This window comes from Ruditapes philippinarum, unplaced genomic scaffold, assembly GCF_026571515.1.
Source record: "Ruditapes philippinarum isolate M1 unplaced genomic scaffold, ASM2657151v2 ctg7461_1_1_1_1, whole genome shotgun sequence".
NCBI lineage: Eukaryota > Metazoa > Mollusca > Bivalvia > Venerida > Veneridae > Ruditapes > Ruditapes philippinarum.
In genome coordinates, this window is record NW_026864038.1 from 1 (window position 1) to 26,738 (window position 26,738).

General features: G+C 34.3%; 1 long non-coding RNA gene across 1 annotated transcript in view; it reads left to right on the forward strand.

The window, feature by feature from the left end:
• Window positions 1-473: 473 nt before the first annotated feature.
• Window positions 474-26,738, forward strand: part of LOC132724227 (uncharacterized) — a 36,364-nt gene continuing 10,099 nt past the window's right edge. The window contains exon 1 of the long non-coding RNA XR_009624876.1: window positions 474-510. This is a non-coding gene — a long non-coding RNA (uncharacterized LOC132724227). The remainder of the gene's footprint in view (window positions 511-26,738) is intronic.

The window sequence follows — 26,738 nt, forward strand, 5'->3', positions numbered from 1 at the left end:
AACTGATACTAGTCTTATTATAGGAATAAAATGTATTTTAAATAAAAAATATTTCCCGAACTCTTCTATATGGCAGCCTATCAATTTCCCGGAAACAGTTACGCCGACATATTTCGAGGATTATTATTTCTGAAGATGTCATTTTTCAGCCGCTTAAAATATTCTTAGAAATTGGGAAACGTATCCAAAATTACCTGATAGTTTATCCAGTCAATAGACATAAAATCTATAGCAATGAAATTGTCTTTATTTGCGTAATATGAATATACTAACCAAATTTATAGCCAGCAAATTTTAGATTTTTCATCTCTACAGCAATGTGTCATCGCTGGTGCCGGTGTCGGTAATACGGTGTGTATGATAAGCTACCGGAAGTAATAATCAGCATTCAGGACTGTTCGCATTGAACAGAAAACCTGATCGAAGTTTGGCGGGAAAAGCCGAGCGTTTACGATTGATATTATTCATTGAGCCAATGTGCAGCACAACTTCCGGGTATGGCGGACAATGGTAATTATATTTGTTTCATTTTTTTAATAAATTCAAAAAAAGACTTTTATCATTTCAAAACTCTTTTGGTATCATAATGTGTGCGATATAATTTTTGAAAACATTAAATCTTTGTACAAATTAAAAAATCTACTTGATCGGTAGTTGTATTTTATCTATATAGTAATATAGTTTTTGACCCTTTATACATTCTTTTAAAGGCTTGTTTTCAGTTTATAGATAAGAATGAATTATATAAACAATCATGATAATTATATGTCGTTTGTTCAAAATTAAACCATTTATACACATTTTCATAAAATCGCTTAATGCAAAGATGAAAAGGTCCGAACGCTGAAACAAAATTTCGTTTTTGTTTGTTTGTTTTTCGTTTGAAAATCTAGGGTATTCGAGGATTTTGAAATGCGTGCTTTGGATAAGTGTGTGTTGTTGTTGTTTTACAAAGAAAGCACCCGCCGAGACCGCCGAGACATTTATAAGCTTTATAGCTTTCTGCCCAATCCCAAAATGTACTTTGTAAATATTGTTCACTTGTTAAATGTTTTGTTGAATAAATATGTTTAAACCAAGTATTTTTTTTTAAATATTTTCGATTTAAGATTTCTTAAAGCCACATTTCCCGCCTTTTATCTGACCACCGGTTTCATCTTTTTAAGCATTACAATGTCTCCAAACCGTGGGATAGATAGCATTTTAATATTTTAAAAGTAGATATGATGTAGAAATTACTAGTAGATTACATTATTAGTGGACTAAAACGCATTCGACAGGAAATCAATTAAGTACAACATCATCTCAAATTACAATATCGGAAACATTGTTAAAAACTGATAACATTTCAAGCTGCAAGATAACATCATGTATGCATTCGCTATTACGATTGTTTGTAATGAAAAACGCATTCCAACATCGTGTCACCGTACTATCGCATTTCACCATCGTACCATCGTATTTCATTATCGTACCCGTGTACCATCGTTTTTCTCCATCGTGCCACCATCCCATCGCTTTTCTCCATCGTGCCATCGTAACATCGCATTTCACCATCGTGTCATCGTACCATCGCATTTCACCATCGTGCCACAGTACCACCGCATTTTTCCATCATACATGTACCACCGTACCATCGCATTTCATCATCGTACCATAACGGAAGGAGGTCGTAAAATAGTCCATTTCTTTATTATTTTTTTATAAGCGTCATGTAACAATATATTCCATGCTAACACCTTTTTAAAAAAAAATAATATCTAAGAAGAGATACAAATAGAAGCAAAACATTACCTTTAAAAATCCATATTTGGATAAATGATGATAAAACTATGCGGATAAATATCGTCATTGTGTCGTATCAAAAATATGCATGATCAATGCCACATTATTACGTATCTCTTGAATAATTCAAAGTTTGATTTATTTTATTTGATTTGAATAGATGTAACATCTTCTATTGTTAATCTATATTTGAAAACGTGGAAATGTCTTCCTACTTAAGACAATGTAATGTCCTTAATTGTTATTAGTAACTTCCGTTCAAATTTAAATTATTGAGGCCACTGAAATAATGTTTTCTAAACAGATATTGAAAAATTGTAAAAAGAGAAATCCCTCGATAGTAATGAAAACAAAAATTTAAAAAAAGGTAAAATTTTCAGACTCGATTTGTTCGAGTCGGTTCAAGAGAGGTAATGTAATGTACTCTGTGTCTTTTCATGGTAGATAGTATAAAGTACTTTGTTTGACTGAGTCTGTTCATCAGAGATAGTATAAAGTTCTTGTTTGTTTGAGTCCTTTGGTGAGATATAGTGTAAAGTACTCGTTTTTATTGAGTCTGTTCATGAGGGAAAGTGTAAAGTACTCGGTTTGATTGGGTCTATTTATGAATGATAGTATAAAGTACTTGTTTGTTTGAGTTTGTTCATGAGTGAAAGTATAAAGTTATAGTTTGTTTGAGTCCGTTAATTAGAGATAGTATAAAGTACTCGGTTTGTTTTAGTCAGTTCCTTAGAGATAGTATAAAATACGTTGTTTGATTGAGTCTGTTCAAGAGTGATAGTATAAAATATGGGTTTGTTTGAGTCCTTTCATCAGAGATAGTATAAAGTACTTGTCTGTTTGAGTCCGCTCATCAGAGATAGTATGAAGTACTTGTTGGTTGGAGTCTGGTCATGAGAAATAGTATAAAGTACTTGTTTGTTTGAGTTTGTTCATGAGTGAAAGTATAAAGAAATAGTTTGTTTGAGTCCGTTAATAAGAGATAGAATAATGTACTTGGTTTGACTGAATCTGTTCATGAGGGACAGTGAAAAGTGTTCGGTTTGATTGATTATACTTGTATATATATCATAAATAGAGGATATTTGTTTAGTTCAGTGTAAGATCGGAATATATTTCACCGAGTGAGCACCAAAAGGTATACTTCACGAGTGGCGCAGCCACGAGTGAAATATGAACTTTTGGTGTTCACAAGGTGAAATATATTTCGATCTTACACTAAACTAAACAAATTTTCTTTTTATTACATGCAAAGAAACGTTTTAAAAAGACATTAAACCTAATACTGAATGAAAAGCGCGCCAAATAATAATACAACGTGACGTCATTTACGACGTCACGTCATTAAGTTGGTACCCAGTCATGTGCACGCTGGTATTTCACTGAAACAACGTAAGGGGCTTAAATTCAAAACAGTGAAATTATCAAAGTGGTAATTTCACTGTTTCAAACAGTGAAATTACTAATTTTATATCACTGATATATTTCTATAAACCACCGAAAAGCATGTAATAACAACATTTATTACATGCTTTTCGGTGGTTTATAGAAATATATCAGTGATATAAAACTGGTAATTTCACTGTTTGAAACAGTGAAATTACCACTTTGATAATTTCACTGTTTTGGATTTAAGCCCCTTACGTTGTTTCAGTGACATACTAGCGTCCACAGTACTGGGTACCAACTTAATGACGTGACGTCGTAAATGACGTCACGTTGTATTATTATTTGGCGCGCTTTTCATTCAGTATTAGGTTTAATGTCTTTTTAAAACGTTTCTTTGCATATAATAAAAAGAAAATTTGTTTAGTTCAGTGTAAGATCGAAATATATTTCACCTTGTGAACACCAAAAGTTCATATTTCACTCGTGGCTGCGCCACTCGTGAAATATACCTTTTGGTGCTCACTCGGTGAAATATATTCCGATCTTACACTGAACTTTACAAATATCCTCTATTTATTCTACCCTATAGCCATCATCGCGGTGTATTTTTTAAATATTTTAGTGAAATAATAATAATAACAGATATTTGACATAAAAAATGGACTCAATTTAATAGCATGTAGAGTTACAAACTCACGCATAGAATATGTACAATAATCGGTAAGCGATATACTGTGAATTATAGGTTAAACCCAAGTATTAGCATAAATAAAAAAAACATGATATTAATTTGTTTGATTGAATATGAAATAAATCTCATAAGAAATAGAAAAATACTTCAAATATTTACGAGAATGCAAAGCGAAAATGCAGATACAACTTTTTCTACCGTCAGACATTACCCAAAATGTTGTGCGGTAATTCTGCCTTCACGACACGCTGCAGCATTTAGCTGCTAGATAAACGTTACAACGCTTTTCATTTTTAGCTCATTTTGCGCTGAAAAACGGGCTGAGGGGATTATCTGAAAGTTTGCAGTTATGTTATTAGTTCAGATCTACATCAAATGGTACACAAATCTCGGGGAAATATTTCCAGTCCCCTCATGTCAAGAAACCTGTGTGGAGTCCGTTGAGCAAATAAATCATAATAACAAGATATCTTCACTTTTTTATTTTTCCTTTTTTATTAGTTTCTAGCTTAAAGGAACATTGTGCCTCCGAAACGAATAAATATTTCCTTCTTTACAAATGGTAAACATGAGTTTTATCACGGTTTGATAATGGTGTAGGGGCATGGTAGATTATAAACACCTACAGAAAGTAGAGAAGAACTGAATGTGAAATTATTAATTTTAAAGTTTTGAAAAGTAGCAAAATGTAAACAAATTTCTATATTGACTTCCATTCAATACTATATTGTATCCAATAATTGCACTAACTGCCAAATGGCAACAGAAGCCACATATAATTTCGGTAATTACCTAATGAGTAACTTTTGGAAAGTGTAACAGGACACAAAAATTAAAGAGCTTTTGTTGATATAGAGGAGTGATGCAATTTATGTGTTTGTCTTTATCTTACATTGGACTGTACATTTGTTGTCGTTTGCAGCTTAAGGGCCCAGAAGGCTTCAGTATTGCTTAATTTTATTTCTCAAAGGCCTTTTATTTTTGGTGAACAGTTTCCAAATACATGTAGTTAGTTACTCATTGGCCAATGTTCTGAACCATTTCTTTTCTTCTTCTGATTTTGGCTTTTCATTTTCAGATAGCAATGAATAGAGAAGTTTTAATTTATTTCTTAACAAATTTAAACATCTTTTACGAGACTATTGTTATGACAGGACTCAAAAAACAATCCTTTAGCAACAACACATGTAATGTTTCTCGTTGAAACGTGCATGTTATGCATCAGTTTTTCTTTAGCAGTTCTATTTACAATTTCTGTTCCTTTTTTTACAACATCATTTACATTTGGTATCTGATGAACAGAACTTCAAAAACCAGTCCAATAGCAACACAAAACCGGTTTAAAGTAATAGTTGTAAGAATTGTTCCGGTGTTTCTCATGGTAAATCCGCCCATTTTATGCAGCCCCGAGTCTTCGATGCAAATTCTCGCACGAATTCCATCATAGGTATTGCTTCTGATGATAACGAATTCCGCGTGGAACAGAAAACGCTGCGTTGTGTAACTGAAAAGTACAAGCTCTCCCTGACTTAGAACGAATTCATATTGTTTCAATTCAACCTGTTCGCATACATACATTTTTGTTATGGTAAGTGCCCGGATTTTACCACTTAATACAGTTGAGTACATCAAATTATATCGTCGTTTGATACTATTTCCCGTAATGTTTTTAAATATGGTCAATCCGTTGTTATCAGAACGCAATGATGCTGTCGTATCTGTTGCAAAATTAGAGTTAAGTACAACGGTCTCATTGTTTACATCGAATAACCATTGTTGCTTGACAGTGTTTTTTATGTATTTGACGATACTCCTTGGACTTATGCGTGGGAAGTGTGTTGCAACAAGAATAATAAAGTTATCTGAGACATGCTCAATGTCCATTTCTTTATAGTATATCTTGAGAATTAACCAGTCCTGTCCCCAAGGTGATTCTAATGGAGGCAAAACTATATCAGTTGCATTTATCGGTCTCCCTGCAGTTAAATTGATGTACACATAATAATGTTGATTATACCATAATTTGGTTGGATAGATACAAATCCCTTTCTTATTTCTGAGTTGTCCCGATGGGCAAAACAATTCCCGGCATATGCTTGTCTGAAAAATAATGTGCACCATATAATATATAAACAACGCTCATGTTCAATTCAATAAAATAGACAATAATAAATTGATTATATATACATGTTTATCACATGATATGTGAATATTTTAAAACGATGTCTATTTAGTGTTCGAACAAGATATATTAATTACAGTCTTCTGAAACACTTTCTATAACGCATTGATCACAATGCAGACACTTGTTTCACGAAAGACCTAGGATAATACTTACGTTTTTCACCGAACACGCCAAAGGTACCTTCTGTCCTTCTTTGATCGGGTCAAGTTCATTCTTTTCTGCTATGTAATCATGGTTTAAAATAGCGACAAATCCTTTTGTTATACTTTTAACGCTGACGTCAGATTTTCGGCATACTGCCCGGTTATTGAAATATTCAGCATTACATATATGACAAAACACATTAGCATACATTTTCTTATGTTGATATGGGGACACAAGTCCACTAGTGCATAATGATCTAATATCACTCTTCGAAAGATTTGTCCCTTTAGGTACCTGAAATTCCGAAGACACCGGACATGTGTCAATGAGGGGCAAGTAGCATTTTGATGATTCTATGTCTTCAAGATTGCCAGGGTACATAAAGTTGATTACACAATTTTCAGGAAACATGGTTGACTCTTCAAGTCCTATTGTTGCAGTAAAAACGTCTTCCGTGTTACAAACGAGTACAGCATCCCAAAGGACACCGTCAGTCATTCCGTCGGCTTCAGCACATTTTTTATTTTTATAAATTTGTTTAGTAGTTGCCGATGAAAATGGATAGATACTTCCCCAAGGGGCTATATCTATTTCCCCACAAGAATCGTTCGATAACCCATTTGAACTACTTAGAAAAGGATTACCGATGGAGGAAACCATAAAATATGACTGGTGCCAGATTCTCTCATTCTCTTGTGGTTGTGGCGACATGGGATAAAGGCATGATCGTTCTTTAAGATCTTCTTCATTTTCGTTTTTACTTACAGGATCCGACGACAATGCATTAGGAAAACAGCAGTCACCGTCTACGGTACAATCGGCCTCACAGGAACATTCTGGAAAAAAGGGTTCATCAAGTATTTATGACCAAATAAAAGTTATAATTTGACGCTCTGTTGGTGTTTTTTTTCAACAGGTCTTCGCATGACATGACCTTTCAAATGTCAGCGGGAAAACAACAATGACAACCAAATACATGCAGTTATAAGTAAAAGACCTTAAGTTTCTGAATGAGTTTTAGCTTTAGCAATTTTTGTTATTTCTAGAATCTATAAAAGAGTGTGAATAGGACAGACAACTATTGCACGAGGAAGAATTAATTATAAATCATATTTGGTATATATTCTCCGTCGATGTGCTTACAAATGGTATTGTTTTCGTATAATTATTCTTTCGGTTTTGAGTAAGCTTTATAAGCAGGCAAATGTGTTAACATCCAAAAACACACATAACTGCATTGACTTACCAACACAACATGAAAGCTTCACAGCTGAGACTGACCGGTTAGTGGAGCAGATGTTTACACCGGGACAAAACTCCTGCATGATACTTGGTAGGCGATCCATGACCGGGGTGTATCCATTAGGTTGATTCCGCCCCTCACATAGACAAGCAAGTATCATTACTATTCTTAACATACCTACAGAACAGACGGAAAAATAAATTTTAAAGTTGTTGAATGTAGTTATTGGCATGAAGTGGGGATAAATTTAACAGCTGAGAATGAAGTAAAGCAATGGTTTTGATGATGTTATGATTTTTATATATGAAGTAAACAGAAAGATTTAGGCATGGCTCTTTATTATTTGATAAAATATACTCATAGCAAAAACATCTACATGGGATTACATGATCATAATAAGTGTTTTAAAATTTCTAATTAAGATTAAGTGCTTTTTATAGAACATTGATAGTTGGCACCAGGTCGCATCCGTTTGTAAATGTAAAACTATTAAGTGTCTAAATCAACAAAATCTTAGAGCATTGGCTTAAGGATTATCTGACTTTTACATACCAGCAGGGGAATCATTTCAATTGGTCAATTCCTTCCACATTCTTCAGACTACGGTCGAGAGAGGAAAATCAAACTTCTTTGTAAAAGGTGGCTTTTGTTACCATTATTTAAACAATAAGTGAATATCAAATACAAGTAAGTTACTTTACCTGATGAGTTATTACAACTGGTATCAGTAAAGCCTCCTGCTTTTATAAATTAATGGGATTATGTCTACGTATTAGTTTAATGTTATGATGACAATATAATATTGTATGTATTAATATTATAAGATGCAAGATACGTTATATACGAGGATTAATAAAACAATCCCCGGTCCGAGGTACTTCCGGTAGTCAGAGAACCCAATTAATGGTCTAACTGTTCAATATAATCGTCCTCTACATCAATGCTTTTTCCCACCTGTGTTCCGACTTGTTTAACCCCTTCAAAATATATCTCTCTATTTTGGTTCTAAGATAACTCATTGACCGCATCCATGAGACCTTCATTGCTTCCATAACGTCTACCACGAAGCTTGGTTTTCAGTTTCAGAAACAGGTTGGAGTCAGAGGGGAGCAAGTAAAGAGAAAATCGGGGACTGGGAAGAATTTCAAAGCTGCAATTCTCTTGCAGCAGCGATCGCAACTTGGAATGTGTGAGTTTGCGCATTGTCGTGCAGAACTTGAACGCCTTGAGTCAGTTTGCCCCTTCTTTTTCGCGCGATTTTTTACGCAGACGCCTTAATTCGTCTGCATGGTACGTATCGTTTATGGTACGACCTTTTTCAAGATAGTTAATCATTATTATCCCATGACTATCCCAAAATATTGAAGCCATCATCTTCCCTGTTTATGGCACCCTCTTGTATTTCTTCGGAGTTGTGATGAGCCAGGGTGCTTACACTGCATGCTCTGTTTTTTGGAATCTGGATCGAATTATTTGGACCAATGTTTTATCCTGAATTACGATACGGCAAATAAAATCAGGTTCATTCTCTTAGCGAGACAAAATATATCTTGCCAAGTCAAGTCTGGTTCGTTTTTGGTCGTCAGTCAACTATCTGGGGTCCCACCTAGCGCAAACCTTTAACATGCCATATACACCGGTCAGAATTGCCTGAACTGAACTAAAGCTTATACCGACTTCCCTAGACATATTTCGCAGGTCTCGCCTTCTGTCACACATGACCAGATCGTGCACAGCCTCGGCAGTTTCAACGTTGGTGACCCCATTTTGGTTGCCCAGACCGCTCATAATCGCCATTGCTCTTTCTGTCCCTCTTAAATTAAGCAGCCTAATTTTTACAGTGCTATAGGACTCCTTCCAAAGTATACCAATGAAGTCTTTATGGATTTCCTTGAGGGACATCCCTTTCTTACAAAGGTACTTAATGACGGCTCTGATTCCTCCTACACCATTTGGTCTAAATTGACACACCTTTCTCCTGATCAAAGTGTGTTTAATGTTACTTAATCTGTGTAAAACCAAGTGTGTCTCGGTCAGTTTTATCTTCAATAAGATATCGATATCGACGTATCGTGTGTAAATGTCAGTGTAGTGGCGCTAGAAGTATATCGGGCCGAGAACTTTTTTTATCATACCCCGTAAGTCTAAATCATTGTTCTCCTGTAGGAGCAATGCAGTATAAAAACATATCCAATTTGATGATAAACTTGTATCGTATATATCGTTTCCATTAAACCTACCTAAAATATTTTTAAAAGGTAAACTTTGGTGCCAGATTTGTGTCATGTCGTTTTGTTTTTTTCTCCACGAGGCGGCTCCAAACAAGTTCTCGAAAATACAACAAAGTAACCACTTTAGATACCCCACCATCAAAAGCAGAATTTGAAAGAGTTTATGTATTGGAATACACATTTGTTGATATTTCATTAGTTTGCAGAATTTGAGTAACAAAATAAAGAAGTATATGTTTGGTAAAGTGTCTGTTTATCATAATAATCTGTTTACAAATAAGTTTGATTTCTGATATATTGGAATGTTCAATGGTCATCGTAAATCTTCAACTAAATGATTTTGTAAAAATAGCAGAATGTATTAACGTTATATATAACCGGTACCGTTGGCCTAGTGGTTAAGGCGTCCGCCTTCGGATCGGGAGGTCAAAGGTTCGAGCCCCACGGGGACTCGTTCCAAAATGGCCGCCTCGTGACCCGCGAGGTAGTTTAAATGAATTGGTACCAATTTCTATCCACCTGGCATAGTGATAGAAGCTTAGAGGTACATGGTATGCATGCAACAGGCAGACCTGGGGTAATCACTAATCGTAATCATCGATTTTTTAATTGATTGCATGATTACACTGTAATCATCATGTAATTGATTACCTTGCTCAAAATTGATTACATTAATTGTAATTAATCAATAACAGCTTAAATTCAGTCTGTATTTATGATTACAATTTCATTGATGTTGATTACTTTCAGATTTTACAATTCAAATGATTTATTTCACATGTTACAGTTTATCTTATACTCCTTTATAATGATCTTTAAATTACTACTATGACGTCATTCCTTTGTTCTGACCGTACTGTATTTTTAATACAGTACCGGTAGGTTTCCAATATTACGTGTAACTCCAATATTAATCGTGTAACACATTAATATTAGACAACGTGCCGTGTCTTAAAAGAAGCTTGTATGACCACAGGATTTTGTGGAAAATTCTCCAAATTAAAAAAGAAAATAAAACAAAAAAACAAAACAAAAACCCAACCAAACAAAAAACGATTAAGTAAAATGTAACTTCTTATCACGAGGAATGATGCAATGTCTTTCCTTCGCCCATTGCGCATTTTACATAATTTTATGAAAAGAACAATAACGAGTTATTATTCCAAGCCTTCTGAATTTTGATCTTCAAGCTCTTAACATCATATAACTGTTTACGCTTTCTAAGTGAAAGATAGCGGAGCGTCAGTTAGGATATGATTTTTATTGGGTTGTTTAATTTCTTGTCTATTGTCCGTTTTCTTTTTCTTTTTAGATATACGTTTAGTTGACAATTATACTTGATTTGCTTTATTGTATGTACCTTATGTTTCAGTTAGGTCATTTTTTCAAATAAGGGTAATGGTCAGCTTTTCAAATAAATCGATAGTGAAAATGAATTCATCTATTTAAAACAAAACTGCTTATATAAACAAACAATTCCAGACTCCTGTGGTATGACAAATATCAATATAAAAATAAGAAAATATCATTTTGTGGCGTTAATATCCAAAGTTTATACTAATGGCATTTCTTACAAAACATTTTACATCCGTGATTGTTGTAGGTAAAGTAAAAATATCATTTTAACACTAAATGGTAAGTATAAATCCTTCTTAAAAGTCATAGATTGTTTCAGTCAATCATTTAAAATATCCGAGATTCAACACAAATTTGGAAACATTTCATTTTAATTATTTCTTGTAAAAATCCCAAATGTGAATTGATGTATTCTGTATGCGTGTAAGTCCAACATTTTGTGTAACTGGTATATTTTGTGTATATCATAGTGTTCATGTACATAATTGGTCATATTTCAAAACACGAAAATTTCATGCTACGGACATTTTGTTATTCAGGAGGCTACCTATAGGGTTTTTCAAGTAAGAAAAGAATAATTGCTTAATCATTAATATTGTACATTTCTAGCACAAAAATACATTATTTCTTAGTACTTTTTCGATAGGTAACATGATATTTGATAGTAAAAGTAGAAGCTACGCGCCTCATGAAATTCAATATTTTACATATTGGACAGTTTTCGGCTTATATCAACTACTTAATCACAAATTGTAGAGTGTAAATTGATTAATTTTGATACACAATAGCAACATTTTTATTGAATAGAAAGAATGTTCTCTATTGATATCCATATTTAAAGTAAATAATAGAAATTGTCATAATAAACAATGATTTTCCATAAAGGTAGTAAAATATCAAGTGAAATATTTTAAGACATCACTCACAATGAAGAAATAAGTTTTAATCCATGCACTGCCACTTTAACCAAATTCTAACTGAAAGATAGATATCATTGTTTGGCGGAAGACGGACAAAACCCCACCAGTTAAAACCCCACCACTCAAAATTTTATTGTAACTTCTTATTGATGAGTTGTTCACACATTATTTTGAGTTTCTGCTGGGGTTTTGACCACTCTATGAAATGTAGTGGTGGGGTTTTGTCCACTCTATAAAATTTTGAGTGATGGGGTTTTAACTGGTGGGGTTTTGTCCTACATTCTTGTTTGGCTGATAGTCTAACAAAAATGTCAAATCATTGGATTTATGATGTCTTTGAATTTCCTAAATGACATCTGGAAATGAGACAGTACAGTGCAAATTGTGCCCTTGCATGATAAATGCAAACACTAAGTCTCATTCAATTTCTTTACCCACATAAAGGTATGTTTAATTTTGTTTCACATATTTAGGTTTAACCATGTTTTAAAAGTTTCAAACAATGTAGATAACTTCTTTACTTTGTATATTCTAGAGTTTATGTCAGATGCATATTACCATATTTTAATTATATGCAACAGTTATTTTGTAAGGTGATAGACAATGTGTCTATATTATAATGGATACTGTTGTACCAAAAAAAAAATGATAATTTCTTTGTAAAACCTATCGTTTCTTTGAATTCCCGTACAAAAATTAATTGTTTTCACACCTGTATACAGCATACTGTACAATTGACACTTTTCAAGGTTTCTGTTACACCAAGAAGACTGAGGACCATTCTTATATCATCGGCCCGTGTAGAGCGTTTGTTTAGTGTTGCGGGTAAAATTTTCCGTCCTGATAGATGAAGTCTGACTGACAGACGGTTTCATGAACTTATGATGCTAAAGTGCAATTGCTAAAATATGATAAAGTGATGTGACAGTAACTAAAAGTGTGTTTAATTGATGACTGTTGATGAGCTGGAAATCCTTTGTGTATATAATGTAAATAATGTATATATTAAATAGAATTTAGAAACTTTTGTTTTTGTTTATATATACATTGAATGTAGTCAATTATCAATCAATTACTTTCTTAAAGTAATTGTAATTTAATTGATTACAGAGGCAAGTGTGAGTAATCAATTGTAATCAATTACAATAAAATCTGAAACACTATAATAAACAAGAGCTTTACATTTCTTATAACTGCATTGTATCTTAAACTAGCATGATTTTAAAATGTCCAGTGGGGTCTGAGTTTTAAGCAGGGTCTTATCTTGATTTTTTTATTATTATTATCATTATTATTATGGAAATAGTTTACAAGTCGGGAAAACATCAATATTTCGGATGTCCCCATATATTTGGTTTTGTTGGGTTTCCTTAAAAGTTACCAATTTGAAACGGCAGGGAACTGACCAATCAAGTGAGGGATATTGCGTTCAATATAAAAAGTACTGGTCAAGACATATTATCTGTGTGTCTCTTTTCTTTAACACGTGGTGCATATTCATGTATGTATTCATGCCATTTTATAAATGTGTTTTCAGTAGAACAGTAAAATAGATACGATTCTTTGATTTGATATTTCTTCCTAATTAGTGTTTTTATCAATAAATATTGTTATTAGGATGTAAGTAATAATAAGTAACATATCACATATACATCAAAACAAGTTCACTAACTATCTAATAATAGTGTGGTATTTTTTTTTCAAAATCCATATTTGCACACCAAATTGTATAAATATATTACTAGTACTCTATGTTAGTCTGTTGTTTAATATGTATACTTATAAATTCTATTTAGTCTATAAAAGCAAAGTGTTTGGTCACTTTATTCCAGTATACAATAAAACGTTATTTTTGTGTGCAAAATCTGAGAACAACTAGTATGTGTTCAAAGCTATATATGAGTCGTACTTATGAAAAACAGTACCTAAATGTATGTTCGCATTCAGTTATTCACTATTACTTGCATTTAGTTTTAGTTAAGTGAAGAAACAATGTAGAGATAATGTGCTTAAAATAAAAATGAATAAATACGAGTGGTTAAACAAAAAATTCGCGGACTTTTTAAATATCTCATGAACGTGAACGTGAATTGTAATAAAAATTTATCAGCATAAATTGTAGAATATTATCAACACATTTTGAAAGGAACAGTTAATTGTGTCAATAAATTATGATTTTATATAATGTTTACAACAGGAAAATGACGGACACGCTGTAATTAGAAAATCGCACGATCATAAACGATCATAAATTTTTGTTGTAATTCGGAAATGACACCTACAAACACATTTTATAAAAATCAGCAGACAAACAGAGAAAATTTCACGATCATTAGTGTTAAAGTGGCATAAAGACATTTAGTGATGGACATTACTTTGAGAAGCAGTAACCGTCATTGGCTGCGTAACGTTGAAGCACAAGTGTATATTAAATGGACTCCACTGAGGTTTTTTGACATGATAGGACTGAAAATATTTTTCCAGATAATTGTACCATTTGATGTAGGTTAAGACCACTAATCTTTGTGCAAAATTTCAGATCATTCGCGCACACCGTTTTTCCAGAATAATTATTCAAATTGTAAAAAAAACCTGACCCAAACTGAAAAGCGTTTAAACGCTTTTCACTAAAATTAGGCTAAGAAAAGCATAAAAATACGATTTTCAATTTAATTTATTTCAAAGTATATTTCTTAACTATCTTTGCATAAATTACTGTTTAAAGTGCCCCAGCTCATTTATGTGAAAAATTCAAATGCTATGTTTTTTAGACTTTTAAACCTCAGTGGAGTCCCTTTGACGTTGACGTCAATAACTTTTTGGAGTGCGCCGCTGTCGCCGACATGTGTTTATGTAAAATTAAATATTGTTGTAATGTAAGAAGCTACTCACATGAATTTTTCTGTGTTTATTTCTAATTAATTCTTCTAAGCAGTGTAAGAATTTCAAATTAATATCTCAAATTTATTTTACGCGACAAAGAAAGTCCACGAATTTTTGGATAACCCCTCGTAAATAAATAAATAAATAAATAAATAGATAAATAAATGAATAAATACATACAGTTTATTTACCGAAATTAACTCGATAGTTTAAATCCTATCTTCTTAGAGGCCTTCAAAAATAATTTACATGCACATTTTATTCAAACAGTTACTTAAAACCGCAATAGTCTTTGCAAACAGGTTGGCACCAGATCAAATGCAGAGTACCTGACGCGAAGTCGTTAAACAATCACTGTAACATAAAAAATGATAAAAATGATAAAAAAGACAACATTGTAGCAGAAAAAAACAACAATAAAAACAACAATGTACACAGCACACGAAACTTTTATAAATGACTTGAAAAACGTATGACTTACCTCCGTATATTACTGATTTGTCACTTTACTCATTCAATAATGCCGGAATAAGTCAGTTCTTAATATGTCTGAAAAATAGATTTGTTCAATATATATGTCAATATATATTCATAATGAATGTAACGAACCAATGGCTTTCCTCAGGGCGGTACCTTTTTATTGGATAGGAAACCACTCAGATAGAAGTAGACGTTTGTTTTAATTGCAACTTTGTCTATCATCCATTCATGTACATCAAAAATGGATGAAGAAAAAGGCAAGATAAACAAACCACATCACGAAAATGAAACCAATTATATCTTATCAGAAATGAGATACTTGTTTACTATTTAATACCCCAACGAGTTCATAAACTCCTGAAAAAAAGATCTTTCAACTCCTGCCAATTCCAATTTATCTATATAACTTGTACAAATGTAAGTTATCAAATAAGAGAGTAAAATTGTCTACGAAGATTATTATTCTGGAAGGTATCAAATGGACAAAAATGGAGACCTTAAAAGACGTTCATTCAAAATTTGCGCGATGATCGGTTTAACTGTCAATTGAAAATTAGAAGCTAGTATGCAAATAATTCAGGACAATCGTTGCAACTTAAAGATTTTTGGCTACATGGGTGCCTCATTTTCTCATCGACTGTCTTCAGGGGACAATGCCTTACATGTGCCCGGTGGCTCCTTTAAAGCAAATAAGGTTGTAGTATAGTTCGCAAATTACTAACCTATAGCTGTAAAAATAGAAAAGATTAAGTGCATTCCAAGAGAGGTAATGCAGTCTATCTTAACAAAATTTCTAACTCACTTCTTTAAATTTCGATAATTATTTTAAGTATGACCTAATTCAAATGTAAATACCTACCGTCTATTACCGACCGTTTGCTTTCTTATTTTTTTTAATTGAGTGTGTATTTTGTTCCGTTTTCTTTTTTTCGGTGGGGGTGGGGGGGGGGGAGGTTGACGATTTCTGATTACGTTGGCGATAACATTGTCTATTGTAATGTTCCTAATAATGCAATGGTAAAAAATGATAAAGAAACAGCGCACGGGCAATCTGGGTAATTCGAGCTTAAATTACACGGTATTTGTTGTAGTTGTAACTGTGAAGTATCTACTGCTGTAAAAAAGATGGCGAATTAAGTTGCAGCGTGTATATATTTAAATATCTTATTCTGTCGTTTACCTTATAATATATTTTCATTTCCTAGTGCGCTATTTTACTATTCAAAATGTTCAAAATGTTTATGTTCATTACAATCATTCTGCTGATTAGACTATCACTATGCCTCGTTGCATTTTATAAGCAAAACAAAACATGAATTCAGTGCGGTAAACGTCCGTTGTTACTAATTTTCTGGACATGATTGCAGATTACACATTGGGGATATATCTTACATAATAGACAGCCACAATGGTAAATGTATGCGTATGAAAAACACTATGGAGAAGGGTTTTTTAATCCAATAATTTTTATTTTACACATAAATCAATTTCAATCGATTTTTAATTCGTAGGTTTGTTCGTGAAATAATATTTTTTATCATGCTATGCTTACATCGTTTTACATTTTCTTGTAGAGATACAAGTAATTGAACAGTGTTAGTGATTCCGTTTTCATTACTATTTTTGCTGTGGATTGCAGAAGAAATAATAATAAGTCTTTCCATTTCGCCGTTGGTATATTATTAGGAGGAATTTGGCATCAAGAATCAAATTATGACTGGTGTATATGTAAATTGAAATAAGATATGACTTTATTCAAAACTATATTTTATAATATTTTAAAGCTATATCAAAATTATATTTCAATGTATAAAGCTATATCTCAAGAATTTTTTATAACAAGTATAAATGGTTATATTATGTTATTTCAATAGTTTGTGTGGATACTGGAAAAAAGAGTTATAACAGAGAGTATCTTTTTTATTTAAGTATTGCACTTAAAATAATAAAATATTATTTTGCTTATTTAAAAACAGCGTTGAACATTTAGATTTAAGTTAAAAATTAGCACAATTCATTCATGCAGATATCTTAAAATATTTTTTTACTATAAAAAAACAAAACAAAACTATATTTGTGTGACCTACCGGCTTCATACATTTTAATAATTTAGAAGTAATGCTTTTAATTGACTCATGTTAAACATTCATAAGTATATAATTGAACTAGAGAAAACACATACTATTTTAAGGGCGTCTCAGAAATATCTAATTGTTTCATCATATTATTTCTGAGGGAACCAATTGAATTGTTGGTTATTTTAATTTTTTCCTGAACAAAGCTTAAACAAAAAAAAACAACAACAACAAAGAAAAAATAATATGCCGAAAATATTTACAATTTCATGATAAAGGCTGTTTTTGCATATTCTATATTTTGCCAACATTTAATACCTGATGGAAACTTATTTTCTGGACTTGAGTGCAAGCTCCTGTTATGAAAGCTAAGATATGACAAAGTAAGAAATAACTCCAAAATAGTTTAAATACAGCATGGCTAAAAATGGTCCTGTTGCTTTTACTACATTAAAATTTTGAAAGTACCTTTTTGGTTGATAAACTTTGTCTGTTCAGTACATATGTCTTTTGAAAATATAACTCAAATGCGTTTTTCTTTCTCTTCAAAACGTCCTTCATGCTAGTTTATCACCTAACAAATCACCTACTATGTTCTTTGAAAAGACAGTTTAACTATCTTATTTGCGACATCATTTCTGACCGTTCAGTGACTTGCAAATAAGCCTCATTGTTTTATCTATCTGCGTCAGCAAAACTGACCATTAAAAACTATGTTGTTTTGAAATAAACAGGTTCATTATTTTTCCTGCGACATCATATTTGACCGCCAAATGACTTGAAAAATAAGCCTCATTATTTTATTTATCAGCCTTGTGTCAGAAATTCATCAAAATTTCATTTTTTGTGTACATGTGTAAATCAGAAATAAGGACACACTTGGCGATTATTTTATTTATTTGGTTACCATAGCAACCAAGCTAAATTCATCATTTTTTCCAGTTTTGAACATGTTTCGGTCTTTTAATATTGGCTTTTTATTCTCAAAAACGCCATCTTATTTTCCTTCCAGCTTTTGTAAAGTTGGTGTTGATATTTAAACACTAAATGAATTCATTAACGGAAAATTCCATGGTAACTTAAACAATTTTCATATCTTTTGACACTGCAAAACAGCGAGATTTACCGAATTGCTAGCATTATTACAATCTGGACTATTGTTATTGCACAGCCATCATGTGCCCCTGTGGCAAGATGTGCAAGAACAGGAGGGGGTTGAAAATCCACCAGACTCGAAGTGGCTGTCAGCTACGGAATACACAGGAACAACGCACAGTTAACCCTGGTGAGACGGAGGAGATATCTAGTCAGGTGCCGAACCACAGTGCTACTTGTCTCTCAGCTCCCGTGCATTCCTTAACTGCAGATGACATCAAGAACGGTACAGCAAATCTCACAGACCAAACAGAGCCGTCTGAGGAGCTGATTCCTCCAACTGGAGATGGAGAAGAGTCCCCAATATTTCGAACAGATCGACCAAGGGTGACTTCAGGAGGTAGTTCTCCAATCTTTGCACAAAGTAGACAGAGTACAACTCCACTCCATGAAACACAGGAAGTACCAGACCAAGGACAAGCTGAATCAGACTCAAGACCACGACAACCGATATCAAGCGACAGAAAAGCGAAGATCGCATGGCCCAATACCAACGACAGTAGCTGGAAGACGTTTGATGATGACTTGGACCTGATCCTTCAGTCAACATTGTCAGGTGCTGTGGAAAGGAAACTACAAGTGTTGCCTTCCATAGCCTACACCCTTGGAAGAGAGAGGTTCGGAGAAGTGAAGAAAGGAGAGTCAAAGAAGTCTCAACCGCGCCCAAACAGAAGGCAGTGTGAGATCAAGAGGCTCCGGACAGAACTCCGTACTTTACGTAAGCGTTTCAAGGGTGCCAACCAGACTGAGAGAGAAGGTCTCGCCCAGTTGAGAGGACAGCTGAGGTCACGCCTGAAGACCCTCACTACGGCAGAGAGAGTGGCCAAAAAGAGGAAGACCAAAGCAAAGAAGAGAGCCGCCTTCATAGCAAATCCTTACAGATTTTCTAGGGACCTACTAGGAGAGGAAAGATCAGGAAAGATGGAGAGTAGTAAGACCGAAGTGGAGCAGCACTTACGGGATGTACACTCAGACCCCAAGAGGCACGACCTGCTAGGCAACTGTGACAGAATTCTTCCTGTTGAAGAACCATCAATTCCACTAGATCTGAAGGAACCAACATTTAAAGAAGTGACAAGTGTTGTTATGAAGGCCCGGTCATGTTCAGCTCCTGGACCGAGTGGCATTTCCTACAAAGTTTATAAGAAGTGCCCCAAGCTTCTGAGACGTCTCTGGCAACTGTTGAAAGTGGTATGGAGGAAGGGAACAGTTCCAGACTGCTGGAAACAAGCCGAAGGTTGCTTTGTGCCCAAGGAGAAAGACTCTAAGACAGTAAAGCAGTTCAGGACCATATCACTTCTAAATGTTGAGGGCAAGATATTCTTCTCAATACTGGCCAACCGCATGACCTCGTACATGTTAAGCAACCAGTACATCAACACCTCAGTCCAAAAGGGAGGAATACCCGGTTTCTCAGGGTGCGTGGAGCACACCAGCGCTTTAACGCAGCTGCTTCACGAGGCCAGGATCAACCACAAAGATCTCAGTGTCATTTGGTTAGATCTTGCGAACGCCTCTGGATCGATCCCACACCAACTTATCTGGGAAGCTCTGCACCACTACCACATCCCGGATCATGCCACAAAACTCATCCAGAATTACTTCAGCAACATTCACCTGAGGTTCTCTTGTGAACAGTTCACAACAGACTGGATTGAGCTACAGAAAGGCATTGTGACTGGATGTACCATCTCTGTTATACTGTTTGTGATGGGTATGAACATCATCATCAAGGCAGCAGAGGTGGAAACACGAGGCCCAAAGACCAACTCTGCTATCCGCCTACCATCCAACCGTGGGTTTATGGACGACATGACCGTCACGACGGAAACTCACATCCAAGCACGATGGGTACTCACAGCACTAGAGGAAACAGCGACATGGGCCCGAATGCAGTTCAAGCCAGCCAAGTCACGAAGCCTGGTGATTAAGAAAGGAAAGGTCACGGAAAGATTCAAGATGACCATACAGGGAGAGGACATCCCATCCCAGTCCAACAATCCAGTCAAGTGCTTGGGAAAGTGGTTCGACGCCTCACTATCAGACAAGAGCAGTCAAGCCCGTCTTCAACAACAGGCGGAGGAGGGGTTGAGAAGAATAGACAAGTGCGATCTTCCGGGGAAATTCAAGGCTTGGGTGTACCAACACAATCTACTACCCAGACTCGTTTGGCCAATGATGGTTAACGATATTCCAACCAGTACAGTAGAGAAGCTGGAGCGGACTGTCAGCAAGCACCTAAGAAGATGGTTAGGCCTGCCTCCATACTTCACCAACATAGGTCTCTACAGCAAGACAGCAAAGCTATAGATGCCCATCAACTCTATTGTAGAGGAATTCAAAGTTGCTAAGACCAGACTTCTGCTAACGCTGAGAGATTCCAAAAACGAGAAGATCAGCGGCGCTGGCATCGAGGTTAGGACTGGGCGAAAGTGGTCAGTGAGTCGTGCGGTGGAGCTTGCAGAGAGCAGTCTCAAGCACCAAGACATTGTGGGTATGACAAACAAAGGAAAAGAAGGACTAGGCACCAGGAAGCACCAAAGATGGGAGACTTCAACACAGCAGGAAAGAAGATCCCTAGTACAGACCGAGATCAGGAAAGAAGCAGAGCAGGAAAGAATGCCAAGGGCAGTCCAGCTAGGACCACAGGGAAACTGGACAAGATGGCAGGTTCCAGAAAGGAAATTATCCTGGCAAGAGATCTGGCAGTACGAGCCACTCAGACTGAGTTTCCTGCTTCGTTCTATCTACGACATGCTCCCATCTCCTACCAACCTGTACCAGTGGAAGCTGATTGACGACCCGGCATGTCCATTGTGTGGTTCACCAAGATCACTCAAACATGTACTCTCATCATGCCCCACAGCCCTATATCAAGGGCGCTACAGATGGCGTCATGACCAGGTCCTGTCTGAGGTAGCCCATGTCCTTGAGACCGAAAGGAAGAAAGAAAGACCGAGGCCAAACCAGAACCGCTACATCGGGTTCCTGAAGGAGGGAGAACAAGTACCCAAGTCAGCCCCAGCATCGACCGGAATCCTGAATGAATCCAGGTCATGGGAAATGAAGGCTGACCTAAAGGAACAACTACAGTTCCCCCAGGAAATCGCCCAGACTACCCTCCGGCCAGACATTGTGATATGGTCCAGGAATCCTAAACGAGTGGTGCTGGTTGAGCTGACAGTCCCATGGGAGGAACGCATTGAAGAATCCCACGAGCTCAAGAGGTCCAAGTACGAAGACTTGGCCCAATCCTGCAAGTCCAACGGCTGGAACACTCAGGTCTTCCCGATTGAGGTCGGATGTCGTGACTTCCCATCACAATCAGTGTGGAGGATGCTCGGAGCATTGGGCATCAAAGGAGCGGCACGAAAGCGCACAGTCCATGCTCTGGGGAGAACAGCCGAAAGAGCGTCCAGTTGGCTATGGATGCTCCGTAGCAAACATGAATGGCAGCCAAGGTAGACGGGGTAGGGCCTGATCAACCCTACTTGCTCCACCATCCCGAGGGTGTCCCGAGTATAAATGGAGCGAAACACCTGCAGACGGATGGTAACTCGGCTGATGACGTCTACCTTCAGCAGGACATCTGTTATTCAACACTTTAATTTTATAAAACGAATAAACTGTAAGCTCTTAGTACAATGGGCGATTTTACGAAACTATGTTTTTGCACAATATGGAATGTGTATGTTTCGATGGTATCAATGTTGCTATGGAAACATGAACCAGTTTTATAAGCTTGGCGTATTTTCGAAGAAAACATAAACTAAGGTATTATTACAGTCATAACCTTGATCATAAATTTTTAAAATTTAAGATTATTGTCTTTATACATTGCGACAACAATCTTTTTGCGACAATACCTTTATGAAGCCTATACTACACTTGACCATCGTTTATAAATGACATTGACCTACAATGTCAAATGTCTGTTAGGCTGCAAGGCTATTGAGCTGCCAACTTCAGAGGCTGCCTACTTCACGAACATTTTTGCAGATGCAAAATTGCAACAACAAAAACAAATCGTCTTATGTGGCTTTATCATGACTTTCAAGGCACAATACATAATCTTGAACAACAATGGCAGAAATCTTATGACAGATGCTGTCTAAAATGACAGTCCAAAACAAATAATCTGGTCACACTCAAACATTACCTAGATATAAGAATAAAAATAATTAGTTGACCCAATCATGAATGCATATAGTTATATTATTCATGACAAACATTGTTACATTAAATACATGTACCTAGATATGAGGACCTTAACAAATAAGATGGTCACATTAACAAGGTACCGAAGAGTTCGTGAAGTTGGCAGCCAACCAGAACATTGATAACTCGTTAGTGACATCAAAATTAGATTACTGTAATTCGTTGGTATATGGATCTCCAAAGTATGTTCTCAACACGCTCCAAAATGTTCAAAATACGGCTGCTCGTGTTATTACCAGGACACCGCAAAACTGCCACATAATCTCAGGATTTAAAGGAACTACATTGGCTTACTGTGCTCATCAGAGTCGAGTACAAACTCCTTACATATGTGTTTAAGGCAATTCATGGACAGGCACCTACTTACATACGAAACATGCTAGACATTTATATCCCATCCAGACAACTTAGGTCCCAGAATGAGTGCTTAGCACTTGTTGTACCGCTAAGTAGGACTGTGACTTATGGTGATCGTGCTTTATGACGGCAGCCCCTAAACTCTGGAATGCCCTACCTAGAACACTTAAAAGCAGTGTTTAAGAGAGCACTTAAAACTCACTTATTTAAGACTTAAGTCTTACTGTATTTTATTATTTATGTGGGTCTTTTCAACTTTTAAACTACATTTGATTTGAATTTGTGACTTCAGCAAAATTGATGTTTTAATTTGTTTTTTTTTAAATTTTGTATCATTTATTTGGTTATACTGTACAGTACTTTTGAACGTGTCAATGTGCATGAAAAAAGTGCTTAGGAAGTTTGGTTTATAATAATGATAATATTTAATAATAATAATAAATAATTATAATAATAATAAAACTAAAAGTAATAATTATAATTATCATTATTATTAGTTTTAGTTTTATTATTATTATTATCATTATTTTTATTATTATTAAATTTTATTTTATTTTTGTTATTATTATTATTATTATTATTATCATAGTTCTTTTTCAGTTTTTGTCTACTTTGGTGATTCTAGTATTTATTAAACAAATCGAAACCTACAAGTATAAAAAATAGAGAGACACGCTTACAAATTGAGCCAAGTTACAATGGTTCCAAACAAGAGTTTTACACAACATTTAAGACAGCACGTTATGTTCTTTTTGTAGTAATGACTTTGAAAGAATTAAGCACGTATTTGAGTAGTGTCACACTGAATGAATTGCTTATGATTAATGCAGAACTTTTTTATCTTCGGTAATTGTGGCTTTTGATTTGTTACTATTTAATGTATTATAGAAATGTTTTGCTTCATTTACATCTGATATAATATCTTAAAAGTAAGGTGGTAAGTCTTGGCCAATTCTTTCCTGTGAGATGTTAGAGATTATGTCACATGTCTTAAAAAAGTCTCATCGATATAATCATACCGTTGAAAACAAAGATATTACACTGAACATTATATATATTTATAAATATAATATCAACCTGTAAAAATTATTATATATTTCTCACTTCAAGACGTGTATACTTATAATTGTATAAATGTGATAGGTGACATATAGGCCCATTGGGCTGGGTGTTCTGATAATTGTTTTCATTATTGTATATTGTATTGATTATAACACATGTCACTTTAATAAATAATTTACTTACTTATAAATTCATCATAAGATAAAACTTGTCCATTAGATGCTAAAAGGTGTTCTGTATTATTAACACCAGCATCAAACCACTTTTGTTAATACATCCCTTTTGAACATATTAATACGTTATTGTTGAGAATACTTAAATCTTGTTATAGGGTTCGGATGCGCAGACTGGCCGGGATCCATGCTGGTCGCAAACCCATTATGTTAGTTTTGTCGTGACGCGGCTCAATTAATTGATCAGTATTAGTGATTTATTGCTCATTATTGTTTTCCCAGAAGAATAAAAACAAACAAAAAAGGTTGTCAATTTGCAGTTGATATATTCATTGTTAGGAGAAATGTTGGTGATATGAGATATCTATGATTTATGTAAAAGGAATAATGGAATCTGATCATTCTTTATCCAATACAACCAAGTGAGGTAAATATATATGAAAAAGGTTCATCAAATATTGGAATTTATATTTAATTAATAACTATATTTTGCAGTTCACATTCAGGCTAAATCAATATTTATAGGTTATTATATATTTTACTGTTCAATAAGGGAATATATTTTGAAAGTCATATTGGACGAGCGAATAACCGGGTAAAATATGACTTCAAGCTGTTTACGAGACTGTATATATATTCCGTATTGCACTATAAAATGTAAAATAACCTTTTTATTATTTAACTTGGTTTAATTTGAAATATCATCAACACTATCCATTAAAAAAACACAAAAAAACACACAACCAATATCATCATCCACACCACTACCATTATCAGCAACAAAACCATCAACACTATCAATATAACAAACAAAAAAAAACACTTCTACCATATTCACCAATTATAGTCTTGTGACACCTGTCAAGTTTTGTTTGAGAACAAAAAGGTAACGATTCATGAAATCAGAAATTTCTTCATCTGTTAACATTTACATTTTGGACAAAATAATAAAAATCGCTTTCTGGTCAGCAAGGCGTTTACCAGCTGTTTTAAACGTATAATAACAAGCGTCTTTATTAGACTGGTCCCCTGCGCACTTCTAAAAGGCTTAGGAAATATTGTCAGAATTTGTACAATTATCAGAGTTAAATGTAAGTTTTTATAAAAGAAAACGAAATATGTTCAGGACATCATAAAACAAGATGGAGATATTGTCTTGGAATCAACATCAATTCAGAATGTTACAATGTTACGCAGGTATTTTTCTGTTGTTTTAAGAAAAAATTGAATGAAGCCATTGCGAAATAATAGGACAAAACATGTTATTCAATGTTTGACACCAATATGTAACATAAAATTAATTAAATTTGTCTTGATTTTTTACTTAATCATATATTCATTTCACTAAATCAATTTAAAGATATAACCAATTTATTAAATAAAATGTTTTATAACTTTATATGGCAAGGGAATGTAAAATTTAGTATTTTGTCATTGTAACATGCTATAATGCCGTGGGCGGTTTGCAGATGATGAATAGTCTGCCTTGATCATGGCATTAAAAATAACATGGTATAAAGGCTTTATCTCAAATGGAAAAGTATTCTCAACAATTATTTATTAATATGTCCAAAAGGCATGTATTAACAATAGTGGTTTGATGCTGGTGTTAATAATACAGAACACCTTATAGCATATAATGTACAAGTTTTATCTTATGATGAATTTATAAATGGCTGCAATTTTCAGTTTAATATCTTAGTTTCAACGGTAATATTGTATCGATAAAACATCTTTTTAAAGCAATGTGATATAATCTCTAACATACCACAGAAAAGAATAAGCCCAGGTATACCACATTACTTCAACGATATAATATCAGAGTAAATGAATCTTTCTATAATGCATTGAATAGCAACAAATCAAAACTCATAATTATCGGAGATATAAAAGGTCTTTCATTTATCAGAACATAACAGAACAGAACAGAATTTTATTTACAGACTTATACATAGGTACATCGTCTTGTTTAACAAAAGATTTGATTAAACATAGTCACATGGCATACGAAAACATACAAATGATAAACATTCTTAAATAAATAAACAATGATTAAAGAGGACAAACTTTATGCAAGATGATAATTACAAATCAGTTTTGTTAAGAGTTAATGATTGCGTTTCTCAACAATAAAGATTCATGGATATATTAAGATAACTTAATTAAAATACTTTTATTTTGCGTTGAAAGTAGATCTATAAATTTAAACACAGATGGTCTAACATAATAACATTTTTTAAGATACTGCATTCGAAGACTATTAAAACAATGGCATACACATATAAAATAGTATTCATCTTCTATGTCAAATGTATTGCAACATAAACAATATCGTTGATCACGAGGTGTAATATTCCTATTGTATCTCCCAGTCTGTATTCTTAAAGGATG